A 12,701-nucleotide genomic window follows, 5' to 3' on the forward strand; every position below is an offset into this window, starting at 1 on the left:
AAGGCCAACAGCTGTCTCAACTGACTGTTATGCTACAACAGTTACTACCACAGCTCCAGCAATCATCTCCTCCGCCAGCTCCTGTACCTCCTCCGCAGCGAGTGGCCGCTTCTGGAATACGACTATCCTTGCCGGATAAATTTGATGGGGACTCTAAGTTTTGCCGTGGCTTTCTTTCCCAATGTTCATTACACTTGGAGATGATGTCGGACCAGTTCCCCACTGAAAGGTCTAAGGTGGCTTTCGTAGTCAGCCTGCTGTCTGGAAAAGCCCTGGCTTGGGCCACACCGCTCTGGGACCGCAATGACCCCGTCACTGCCTCTGTACACTCCTTCTTCTCGGAAATTCGAAGTGTCTTTGAGGAACCTGCCCGAGCCTCTTCTGCTGAGACTGCCCTGTTGAACCTGGTCCAGGGTAATTCTTCCGTTGGCGAGTATGCCGTACAGTTCCGTACCCTTGCTTCAGAATTATCCTGGAATAATGAGGCACTCTGCGCGACCTTTAAAAAAGGCCTATCCAGCAACATTAAAGATGTTCTGGCCGCACGAGAAATCCCTGCTAACCTACATGAACTCATCCATCTTGCCACTCGCATTGACATGCGTTTTTCCGAACGGCGTCAGGAGCTCCGCCAGGATATGGACTCTGTTCGCACGAGGCGTTTCTTCTCCCCGGCTCCTCTCTCCTCTGGTCCCCTGCAATCTGTTCCTGTGCCTCCCGCCGTGGAGGCTATGCAGGTCGACCGGTCTCGCCTGACACCCCAAGAGAGGACACGACGCCGCATGGAGAATCTCTGCCTGTACTGTGCTAGTACCGAACACTTCCTGAAGGATTGTCCTATCCGTCCTCCCCGCCTGGAAAGACGTCCGCTGACTCCGCACAAAGGTGAGACAGTCCTTGATGTCTACTCTGCTTCTCCACGTCTTACTGTGCCTGTGCGGATGTCTGCCTCTGCCTTCTCCTTCTCTGCTGTGGCCTTCTTGGACTCTGGATCTGCAGGAAATTTCATCTTAGCCTCTCTCGTCAACAGGTTCAACATCCCGGTGACCAGTCTCGCCAGACCCCTCTACATCAATTGTGTAAACAATGAAAGATTGGACTGTACTATACGTTTCCGCACGGAGCCTCTTCTAATGTGCATCGGATCTCATCACGAGAGGATTGAACTGTTGGTCCTTCCCAATTGCACTTCTGAAATCCTTCTTGGACTTCCCTGGCTTCAACTCCATTCCCCAATCCTGGATTGGTCCACTGGGGAGATCAAGAGTTGGGGGCCCTCTTGTTCCAAGGACTGCTTAAAACCGGTTCCCAGTAAACCTTGCCGTGTCCCTGTGCTTCCTCATGTAACCGGTCTCCCTAAGGCCTATATGGACTTTGCGGACGTTTTTTGCAAAAAACAAGCTGAGACTCTACCTCCTCACAGGCCTTATGATTGTCCCATTGACCTCCTCCCGGGCACTACTCCACCCCGGGGCAGAATCTATCCTCTGTCCGTCCCAGAGACTCTTGCCATGTCTGAATACGTCCAAGAAAATTTAAAAAAGGGCTTTATCCGTAAATCCTCCTCTCCTGCCGGAGCCGGATTTTTCTTTGTGTCCAAAAAAGATGGCTCTCTACGTCCTTGCATTGACTACCGCGGTCTTAATAAAATCACGGTTAAGAACCGCTACCCCTTACCCCTCATCTCTGAACTCTTTGATCGTCTCCAAGGTGCCCATATTTTTACCAAACTGGACTTAAGAGGTGCTTATAATCTCATCCGCATCAGAGAGGGGGATGAATGGAAAACGGCATTTAACACCAGAGATGGACACTTTGAGTATCTGGTCATGCCCTTTGGTCTATGCAACGCCCCTGCCGTCTTCCAAGACTTTGTTAATGAAATTTTTCGTGATCTACTATACTCCTGTGTTGTTGTATATCTGGACGATATCCTGATTTTTTCTGCCAATCTTGAAGAACACCGCCAGCATGTCCGTATGGTTCTTCAGAGACTTCGTGATAATCAACTCTATGCCAAAATAGAGAAATGTCTGTTTGAATGCCAATCTCTTCCTTTTCTAGGATACTTGGTCTCTGGCCAGGGACTACAAATGGACCCAGATAAACTCTCTGCCGTCTTAGATTGGCCACGCCCCTCCGGACTCCGTGCCATCCAACGTTTTTTGGGGTTCGCCAATTATTACAGGCAATTTATTCCACATTTTTCTACCATTGTGGCTCCTATTGTGGCTTTAACAAAAAAAAATGCCGATCCCAAGTCTTGGCCTCCTCAAGCGGAAGACGCCTTTAAACGACTCAAGTCTGCCTTTTCTTCGGCTCCCGTGCTCTCCAGACCTGACCCATCTAAACCCTTCCTATTGGAGGTTGATGCCTCCTCAGTGGGAGCTGGAGCTGTCCTTCTACAAAAAAACTCTTCCGGGCATGCTGTTACTTGTGGTTTTTTTTCCAGGACCTTCTCTCCGGCGGAGAGGAACTACTCCATCGGGGATCGAGAGCTTCTAGCCATTAAATTAGCACTTGAGGAATGGAGGCATCTGCTGGAGGGATCAAGATTTCCAGTTATTATTTACACCGATCACAAGAACCTCTCCTACCTCCAGTCTGCCCAACGGCTGAATCCTCGTCAGGCCAGGTGGTCTCTGTTCTTTGCCCGATTTAATTTTGAAATTCACTTTCGGCCTGCTGATAAAAACATTAGGGCCGATGCTCTCTCTCGTTCCTCAGATGCCTCTGAAATTGAACTCTCTCCTCAACACATCATTCCTCCTGACTGCCTGATTTCCACTTCTCCAGCCTCCATCAGGCAAACTCCTCCAGGAAAGACCTTTGTTTCTCCACGCCAACGCCTTGGGATCCTCAAATGGGGTCACTCCTCCCATCTCGCAGGTCATGCGGGCATCAAGAAATCTGTGCAACTCATCTCTCGCTTCTATTGGTGGCCGACTCTAGAGACTGATGTGGTGGACTTTGTGCGAGCCTGCACTATCTGTGCCCGGGATAAGACTCCTCGCCAGAAGCCCGCTGGTTTTCTTCATCCTCTACCTGTCCCCGAACAACCTTGGTCTCTGATTGGTATGGATTTTATTACTGACTTACCCCCATCCCATGGCAACACTGTTATTTGGGTGGTCGTTGATCGATTCTCCAAAATGGCACATTTCATCCCTCTTCCTGGTCTTCCTTCAGCGCCTCAGTTGGCTAAACAATTTTTTGTACACATTTTTCGTCTTCACGGGTTGCCTACACAGATCGTCTCGGATAGAGGCGTCCAATTTGTGTCTAAATTCTGGAGGGCTCTCTGTAAACAACTCAAGATTAAATTAAATTTTTCTTCTGCATACCATCCTCAATCCAATGGACAAGTAGAGAGAATTAACCAGATCTTGGGTGACTATTTACGACATTTTGTTTCCTCCCGCCAGGATGACTGGGCAGATCTTCTACCTTGGGCCGAATTCTCGTATAATTTCAGAATCTCTGAATCTTCCTCCAAATCTCCGTTTTTCGTGGTGTACGGCCGTCACCCTCTTCCCCCCCTCCCTACCCCCTTGCCCTCTGGTCTGCCCGCTGTGGATGAAATTTCTCGTGATCTTTCCACCATATGGAAAGAGACCCAAAATTCTCTCTTACAGGCTTCTTCTCGCATGAAGAGATTCGCAGATAAGAAAAGAAGAGCTCCTCCCATTTTTTCCCCTGGAGACAAGGTATGGCTCTCCGCTAAATATGTCCGTTTCCGTGTCCCGAGCTATAAGTTGGGACCACGCTATCTTGGTCCTTTTAAAGTTTTGTGTCAAATTAATCCTGTCTCTTACAAACTTCTTCTTCCTCCTTCTCTTCGTATCCCTAATGCCTTTCACGTCTCTCTTCTTAAACCTCTCATCCTCAACCGTTTTTCTCCTAAATCTGTTCCTCCCACTCCTGTTTCCGGCTCCTCGGACATCTTCTCTGTCAAAGAGATTTTGGCCTCTAAAAAGGTCAGGGGAAGAACTTTTTTTTTAGTGGATTGGGAGGGTTGTGGTCCAGAAGAGAGGTCCTGGGAACCTGAGGACAATATCCTGGACAAAAGTCTGATCCTCAGGTTCTCAGGCCCCAAGAAGAGGGGGAGACCCAAGGGGGGGGGTACTGTTACGCCGAGCGCTCCGGGTCCCCGCTCCTCCCCGGAGCGCTCGCTACACTTCCCTCACTGCAGCGCCCCGGTCGGTTCCACGGACCCGGGGCGCTGCGTTACCACCTCCGGCCGGGATGCGATTCGCGATGCGGGTAGCGCCCGCTCGCGATGCGCACCCCGGCTCCCGTACCTTACTCGCTCCCCGTCAGTTCTGTCCCGGCGCGCGCGGCCCCGCTCCCTAGGGCGCGCGCGCGCCGGGTCTTTGCGATTTAAAGGGCCACTGCACCGCTGATTGGTGCAGTGGTTCCAATTAGTGTTTACACCTGTGCACTTCCCTATATCACCTCACTTCCCCTTCACTCCCTCGCCGGATCTTGTTGCCCTAGTGCCAGTGAAAGCGTTCCTTGTGTGTTCCTTGCCTGTGATTCCAGACCTTCTGCCGTTGCCCCTGACTACGATCCTTGCTGCCTGCCCCGACCTTCTGCTACGTCCGACCTTGCTTCTGTCTACTCCCTTGTACCGCGCCTATCTTCAGCAGCCAGAGAGGTTGAGCCGTTGCTAGGGGATACGACCTGGTCACTACCGCCGCAGCAAGACCATCCCGCTTTGCGGCGGGCTCTGGTGAAAACCAGTAGTGACTTAGAACCGATCCTCTAGCACGGTCCACGCCAATCCCTCTCTGGCACAGAGGATCCACTACCTGCCAGCCGGCATCGTGACAGTTGCATAGTTGCAGAGCTCCGTACCAAACTCTCACTATCTCTTTCCTATCCCTGCCAGCGACGATTTCAGCGACTCCAGCGGACCCTAAAGTCAGCATGGCAACTTCGGGCAGGAAGAGGCAGAATGAACCAGGTGCTAAAGCGCCCCTGAAACACTTTTTCTCCAGCGGAGGTCAGGAGATGTGGCCGCTCAAAGATAGAACCACACTCCCGAACAGGCAGAGCACATAGCCTTGCTCCGGACGCTCGCAGCTCCCACTCCCTCAGTGGAAGTTTAAAAACGACAGCCCTAAGGTAGGAGATGGTCTACCTCACACTAGAGCTCCTAAGGAGTGCCTCTCACCTGAACATTGGGGCTCGGTCACTCCGCTTGAAAGCTCCAATATGGCGGACGGTGGTGAAGGAGATGACACCATCCCCCTGACCCCGGGAGTCCTTGCTGAGGCTTTGCATAGAGCGAGCCTACATCACCACACGTTAGCCCTGTAAAACAGAAGCCACGGCTTACCGCTGATAACTCAATGGACTGGGTGGAAAATTTAACGGGACACATGGGACCTCACAATGATGACGGGGATATGTTTGTAGCCTACCAGGCAACAAATAAAGCTGTATCTGAAACAGCCCTTAAGGACATGCTTCAGCTTCTACGCTCCTCACTGCATAAGGACTTTTCCTCAATGTTGGGCCCGGTGCGGAGTTCGGTAAAAGTCCTTGAAAATAGAGTGTGCCATGCTGAAACTAAATTAGCCTCCTTTGCTGCAGCCCACAATGGGTTGGTGGATGCCCATAATGCGCTTGATGATAAAATGGCGGCTGTTCAGGAGAAATAAGTCTACACTGAAGACCGCAAAAGGCGCAATAACATAAAATTTCGTGGGATACCCGAAACTATACCTAACTCCCAGCTCATCAAGTATGTGCAAGAGTTAACACGTCCCATTTTGCCTGATTTGCCTGATTGAATATTGCATTGATAGAGCGCACAGAGTGGCACGACCTAAATCACTACCTGAAGATCTCCCGAGAGATGTTTTGGCCAGATACACGTTTTTCTAAACTAAAGACCGCCTGTTGCAGTTGTCCAGAAAGCACAAATCCCTGCCTGCTCCCTATGAGGCCATACAACTCTTTGTGGATTTATCAACTGCAACGCTACAAGCGAGATGCAACTTGCACCCCCTCACTCAAGAACTACGCCGCTTTGAATTTCCCTATTGGTGGGGGTTCCCTACAAAGCTTCTGGTGTCACATCAATACAAGCTCTTCTCCTTTACATCCATTGACTCTGTACTTACTGCTATCCTCCGATGGGCATTCCCAGCACCGACCCCTCAGGGATCTCCTGTCCGTTGCTCTGAAGAGGGATCTCCGGCGCCCCCATGATTTGCATGATATGTTTCATGCTGACCTCTACTGTTGCTGTGATAAGTACCCGGTTTGTCTTCAGATGCTTATTATACTGATACTCTGAGAGTTCTGATCAGTACTGTATTACTGTTATCTTACTCCCACATACCCAATACAGTTGTTTCTGTATACTAAACACCTTATATCATACATTTTGTAGTTGTCACTCCTCTTTTTACACGTTTCTCTCCTTTCTTAGTTGCTTTTACTCTATTTGAAGCTCTAGCTCCTACTGAATACATACTATACTCCACTACCCTATTGTAGTGATACACTTTGGGCACACACTCCTCCATCCTATCTCCCCTCCTCCCCTTTCTTCTTCTGTTTCTACTTTCTTATTCCTGCTCTGTCCTCTTGTCTACGCATCAGTAAGCCATGGGCTTGGAGGTACTCTCTTTTAATGTGAATGGGCTGAATAGCTCACAAAAACTGAGTTTCCTATGGCGTGAGGCATTACGGAAGCATGCAGATGTGCTATGTCTACAAGAGACACATTTTTCCTCCAAAAATCCTCCTGCCATGCGACATAGGAGATATCCAGTAGTGATCGCTTCGACCTTTGCAAAGAAAAAAAGGGGCGTGTTGGTAGCCTTCAGTGACAGGATTGCTCTTAATGTTTCTACACAAATTGTAGATCTGCACAGTAAGTTTATTATCATAGTTGCTTCGATAGACAAAGTTGAATATACAGTAGTCAATATTTATGCACCTAATACACGTCAAAATAGATTTTTGAACAAAGTTATGCGCAAAGTGATTGCTGTAAGAAAGGGTGCTCTGTTGATTTGCGGTGACTATAATACAGTAGTATCATCCTCCCTTGACCTGTCCCGAGAACCTCGTCTCCTTACTATCGGGACTCTTTCCTATCTACACACAACCTTTTTGACATCTGGCGTCTCCAGCTTGCATAAGAGCGTGATTACACACACCGCTCTGCGAGATATCACACATTTTCCAGAATAGACCTCGTACTAGTTGACAGGAGTCTCAATGACAGATCAGTTTCCACTGAGATAGGTTGTAGGACTTGGTCCGATCACGCCCAAGTGTATCTCATCATCAAGGATGTAATGACTTTGTCTGGTGAGCGAACACACATTTAATTTCTCATACCTCCCACTCAGCTTCTGTAGAAGAAGCTTTGTCAGAGTACTCCACTCTCGACGTGAGCCCTACGACGGTCTTGCTAGTGCACAAGGCGGTAATTAGAAGCAATTTCCTATAACTGGGTGCTACCCTGAAAAGGCAAAGGAATCTGGAACTTATTGAGTCCCCCAATAAAATTGCCGCCTTGGAAGCCATTCAGAAACAGGCCCCGACTGTGGACGTGGAGCACCAACTCCAATCTTAACGCCTCCATTTGAGGAAGCTGTTGCTCTATGGTTATGAGAGAACTCTTAGGCGATACAAACTATCTTACTATCTCCACGACAATAAGGCGGGTTCTCCACTAGCCAGGAAAATGAAGCCAGCTTTCTATAAACCGCGAATAGCAGTCCTCAGGCACCCCAAAACACAGTTGCCTGTGATGTCTCCTAGACAGATTGCGAATGCAATTCGGCACTATTATGAGTCCTTATACAATTTACAAGTGGACCCTCAGTGCCCGCAGCCAAGCCAGGAGGAAATTAATATTTTTCTATCCTCCCTGAAACTCCCTAAACTATCCCCTTCTACCTTAACTAAAATAAACTCACCAATAACTGCCTTAGATATCTCAGATGCTGTCAAGTCCTTACCCTCGAAAAAGACACCTGGACCAGATGGTCTTCCAAATGAGTATTATAAGCGTTTTCTACCAACTCTAATGCAACATTTATTACCAGGAGTCTCGCTCCTTACCCCCTGACATGTTGGACACCCTCGTCACCACTATCCCTAAACCTGAGAAACCCACGGACCAAGTCTCCAACTATCGCCCCATCTCCTTCCTCAATGGAGATGCTAAAATCTATGTTAAGATTCTGGCAATGCGCTTGCGCCCATACTTGCCTGCTTTACTGGGACGGGAACAGGTGGGGTTCACCTTAGGCAGACCGGCTCCAGACAATACGCAAAGAGTACTCTCTCTGTTGCAACATTGCGAGAAGCTAGGGATTCCAGCCATCTTTCTTACTTTAGATGCCGAGAAGGCGTTTGACAGGGTGAGCTGGCCTTTTGCTTTTTCGGCCCAGAGAGCTTTCGGCTTTGAGGGGCAGATTTTGACTGCCATTAGAGCGCTATACTCTATACTCATTGGCGAGAGTGTTCATCAATGGTGCGCTTTTGGGCCGGTTCACCCTGTCGAATGGTACGCGGCAGGGGTGCCGTTAATTTTTTGCTTACTATAGAACCACTGGCACAAGCAATACGGCTCAATGATGGCATTAAAGGAATTAAGGTAGGTGATGTAGAACATAAACTATCTCTTTTTGCGGACGTCGTGCTATTGTCCCTGACGGCCCCACTGTTAGATTCCTTGAAACCCCAATTCCCCTTGGAATGGCAGCATCACAGTATCAAATATCTAGGTATCCAACTAACATCCTCCTCCTCTGCCCTTTTTCAAACTAATTTTTACCACTGTTATCCTCCCTCTCCTCTTTTGTATCTACCTATGGAAAGCAAATGGTCTCCTGCTTCGGCAGACTGGCAGCGTTCAAAATGCTTTTGCTTCCAATGTTATTGTACTTGTTTTGCACCCTACCTATATCGCTCCATAAATAATTCTTCAAATCGGTGAATAAAATTATGAATGATTATATTTGGATGAAGAAGCAACCTAGAATCTCCAGAAAAGTCATGACTCACCACAGACTTACAGGAGGGCTGGGCAGTCCTGACATAGATGGATATTATAGGGCATGTATCTTGGACCAAATGCAACATTGGTGGATGGGGGGGACCTGAAAAAATGTAGGTGACTCTGAAACAGTTCTACAGCCCAGACTGCTCCCTACAATCTAGGATGTTAGCCACATTCTCCAACACCAGACTTAGCGAAACTGGTCTTACTGTGATAGACATCACAAACAAAGTTTTAAGATCTAGTCTTAGAGATCTACCAAATTTTATTCAATGCCCGCCTAAACTTAACGCACTAGAACACCTGACGCTCCATATCAAAGACTTAGACTTATCTCCCTGGAAGACTGTGGGCATAATCTCTAATGGGGACATACTAGATAGCACAGGAAATAGACACTTCTCGTCCTTGCGGGAAACCTTCCCACTACCACACAGGGAATTCTATAAAAGTCTACAAATCAGAAGTTTGCTAAACACTGGGTGGGTATCTAACTTTCGTATGCCAGCAAGATTACTAAGCACATTTAACGCCTCTGGAAACATGTTTAGAGGTATTACCTTTTTCTATGATTTGTTGGAAGACAAAACAGGCACAGCTGCCTTTTCCTACATGGACAGATGGGAAAGGGACCTACGATGCACCATCACCTCAGAACAATGGCAGTTGGCTTTTCGCAACATAAGTAACATTTTTAGATGCGCCAATCATCAAGAAGCTATACTCAAAACCATCCATAGGTGGTACTTCACACCTCAAAGGTTGCACAAGATAGAGCCCACATGTACTAATACCTGCTGGAGGAATTGGGGGCAGATCGGTACATTGTTGCACGTACTTTGGGAATGCCTGGCCCTTCACGCCATTTGGTCAGGCATTAATCTCATTGTTTCTAGATTATTAGGCATAGAGACGCAAATAAGCCCTGCATCTGCACTACTGATGTTAGATCTTGACCTTTATGCCCCCCCCATGTCCAGGACAGTAATTGCTCATATCTTCATGTCCACTAAGCTGTTTATAATGAGGAAATGGAAATTCCCACTAATCCCAACCTTGTCTGAAATCCTGTCTCATGTGAACCTCATATGTGAATATGAGCATGTCCATGCACTGACAAACTTAGTTTCCTAAAACACTGGGATCTTTGAATGCACAGCCCTCACTATGTATCCATGAACCCTTCAACTAAACAAAAAGGGTGTCTATTCTATTGTCCTCCTCCTCTGCTCTACCTCCTTCACTTTCCTTGTCTTTCTCCTTTTACCCCTGGTGGAGTGTGTGCATTAAACCATGATTTATTGTGGGTATGATTTTACATTCCGTTGTTGAGAAGGGCTTAGCCTGAGTTCGGCTGATACCCCTTCTTTTTTCCTCTTTTTCCTTTTTTCTTTTTTTCTTGTTATGCCTACTACTCAAAGAGACTCCTACCAAGCTGATATGCTGATGCTGAAGAGACACTTCAAAAAGACTCACTTGTTTACGTGACTGTGTCAGCTACCTCCGGATTGTCTCTTTTGGACTGTTCTTTAGTAGGACATTGCTAGTTCTTACAGTACAACGTCGAAGATGATAGTCTTGCCAAACATTCTGTTTGTTTTGTCTAATAGTCCGGAATGGTTGGGAGAACGAATTTTCAAGGAAATTGAAACTATGGAAAGAGAATTGGTCCGGAAAAGCAAAAAAAAACAAGAATGAAACTAGGTTATTTATGCAAGTAATTAAAGAAAGGTGGACTAGCTATTCCTGATTTCAGATTGTATTATATAGCAGCGCAATTGAGGAAATGGATTCCTTTGTGAATATGATAAAGGGAAAAAAGGATATGTGTGATGATAAGGAAGAATTTTTAGAATCAAAGTTGAATGGTAAGGAGCTCAATAGCAGAGATGGTGGGCAGAGTTTGGGCACAAATGAAAAAAGTTATGAAGGCTGAAGGTTCACTAGAATGCACAAGATTATTTAATAATATGAAATTTAAAGAATTGGAGGCACAAGAGTGGAGGTTTTGGGATAAGTACAATTTAAAATAAGTACAATTTAATATATGTTGCACAATTTTTTGAGGGTGGGAAACTCAGATCTTTTGAGGACCTGAGTGCACATTCCAAATATTATGATGTCGTTATTTAGATATGCACAATTAAGAAAAGCATTGAAAAAAATAGCTAAGCAAGAGGAATTAATAATTCATGAGTGTGTGATAATGAGGGTTTTAAGGAAGGCACAAATAAAAAAAAATATTTCCAAGATGTATAAAATTACGTTGAAGAGTAAAAATTAAGGGTTGAGGCACTTGAGTATGAAGGAATGGGAAAAGGATATAGGACAAGTAACAGAGAAGGAATGGAGGGAAATGTGGGAAGAGAGTTATAACATTATTAAAAATAGTTCACATAGGATTACACAATTTTTTTTATAACATATAGGTTATATTATACGCTGCAACTTGTGAAAAAAAATAAATACATCAAAAAGATACAGGTGCCCAAAATGTGATGGTGAAGGAATGGTTTTTTTCCATATGTTTTTGATTGCCCAAAACTTAAAGGGGTATTCCGCCCCTAGACATCTTATCCCCTATCCAAAGGATAGGGGATAAGATGTCAGATCGCCGCGGTCCCGCTGCTGGGGACCCCCGGGATCCCCGCTGTGGCACCGCGCTATCATTACAGCACAGAGCGTGTTCGCTCTGCACGTAATGATGGCCGGTACAGGGGCCGGAGCATCGTTACGTCATAGCTCGGCCCCTCGTGATGTCACGGCCCGCCCCTTTCAATACAAGTCTATGGGGGGCGTGGCGGTCGTCACGCCCCCTCCCATAGACTTGCATTAAGGGGACGGGCCGTGATGTCACGAGGGGCGGCACCATGACGTCACGCTGCTCCGTCCCCCGTATCGCCCGTCATTACGCACAGAGCAGCGGGACCGCAGCGATCTGACATCTTATCCCCTATCCTTTGGATAGGGGATAAGATGTCGAGGGGCGGAATACCCCTTTAAGGAATTCTGCTCCGAGATAAAAAGTATGACAGAGAAGAGGTTAGAGTTGGAGGAGGGAGATAAACAAATAACCTGGTTAAGAGGAGGAGGAAGATCAGAAGAAAGAAGGATTGATAAGGTTTTAAGAGGTAAAGTACAATTTGTATCCAGACTGTTAGTGGCGAGAAAATGGATGTCTAAAGAAGTCCCAAATATTGATGAATTTAATGCCACAGTAATACATTTCGAGTTTGGGTGGGCTGTTAAGGCCGGGTGTTTGACAAAAATTCCATGCAATTTGTGATAAATGGATTAAAGGTATGACGAAGAGAGAGATTATGTTTAGTAGATAATCTTAGATAATGGTGTTTTTTTTTTTCTCCCTTCTGGTATGGGGTGTTTTTTTTTGGGGGGGAAAGGTAGAGGGAGGAGGGGTGGGTAGGTGATAAATGCTTTGTAAGGGGAGGTGCTTTGTCTGGACAAAGGTGACCCCAAAGATATATTATAGGGGAATGTAGAAATTGCAAGATGGGGATTCTGAAAAAGAAGAAAGAAAGAAAATTATATATATATATATATATATATATATATATATATATATATATATTTAATATTTTAATTTAAAGGACATATAGGGGATCCGAAAATGTAAAAAAAAACTTTGTATCATTTTGTTGTGCATGTG

The sequence above is a fragment of the Hyla sarda genome, chromosome 1 (genome assembly GCF_029499605.1).
Source record: "Hyla sarda isolate aHylSar1 chromosome 1, aHylSar1.hap1, whole genome shotgun sequence".
NCBI classification, from domain to species: domain Eukaryota; kingdom Metazoa; phylum Chordata; class Amphibia; order Anura; family Hylidae; genus Hyla; species Hyla sarda.